Below are 1,173 nucleotides of genomic sequence, written 5' to 3'. Positions count from 1 at the left end.
CCTAATTTAGTCCTAACCCTAAACTAACTTCTAACCCTAGCCCAAAGAATAACTCTACCTTTAGCCCTAGCCCTATTTCTAGTTCTAACCCTAGCATTACCATAACCCTAACACTAGACTAAAGCTTAGCACTAATAATTCCTCTAGCCCTAAATCTAGAACTAACCAAACAAAAAATCTAAGCCTAAACCTCAGTCTACCACTAGACTTGACACTATTGCTAATCCTAATGCTATCCCTAACATTAGCCCTAGTTCTAAAACAAAACTGAGTCATAGCACTAACCCTAACCCTAGACCTGATATTAACCCATATCCCTAATTCTTACCCTAACCCTAACACAAACCCTAACCCTACACCTAGCCTTAACTCTAGCCCTAATTCACGTCCTATCCCTAACCCTAAAGTTAACATTGATCATGTCTCTGACCCTAACACTAACCCTATCTCTAATCATCACCCTGAACCTAAACCTAACCCTAACACTAGACCTAGACTTAACACTAACCCTAAATCTTGCCATATTAATAATCTTAGATCTTACATTAGATATAGTGTTACAGTAGCACTAACCTTACCCAAAACCTAGCCCTAATCAGAGCCCTCACCCTAGCTTTAAAACTAACCCTAACCCTAACTTGGGCCTTAACACTTAACCTAAATCTAACCCTAAACCTAAACCTGTTCTAACCTAAAACTTAACCTAAACAATAGCCCTGATATTATCCATAACACAAGCCCTAACCCTAGCTCAAATCCTATCCATTACCCTAACCATAACCCTAAAAGAATTCTAATCCAAGGCCTAAACCTAATCACAGTCTTAACCTAACCATAACCCTAGCCCTAACCACAGTTCTAATACTATTTTTTAACCCAACCATGACCTAACCTGAATCATAGCCCTAATTTTAACCATAACCCTAGCCCTAAACCTAGCTGGAATACTATCCATTACTCTAACCATAACCATAACCAAATTCTAAACCAAGGCCTAACCTAATCATAGCCATAACCTAACCATAAACCTAGCCCTAACTGTAGCTCTAATCCTATCCATTAGCCTAACCATAACCCAGCCGAATTCTATCCCTAGTCCTAACGCTAACTCTATCACTAACCCTACTCTTATCCACCACCCTAAAACTAAACTGAATCCTAAACCTAACCATA

The sequence above is a fragment of the Marmota monax genome, unplaced genomic scaffold, assembly GCF_021218885.2.
Source record: "Marmota monax isolate L192 unplaced genomic scaffold, Marmota_monax_Labrador192_F-V1.1 WCK01_AAM20220418_F8-fsc00257, whole genome shotgun sequence".
Lineage (NCBI taxonomy): Eukaryota > Metazoa > Chordata > Mammalia > Rodentia > Sciuridae > Marmota > Marmota monax.
Note: the sequence above shows the minus strand (reverse complement) of the source record.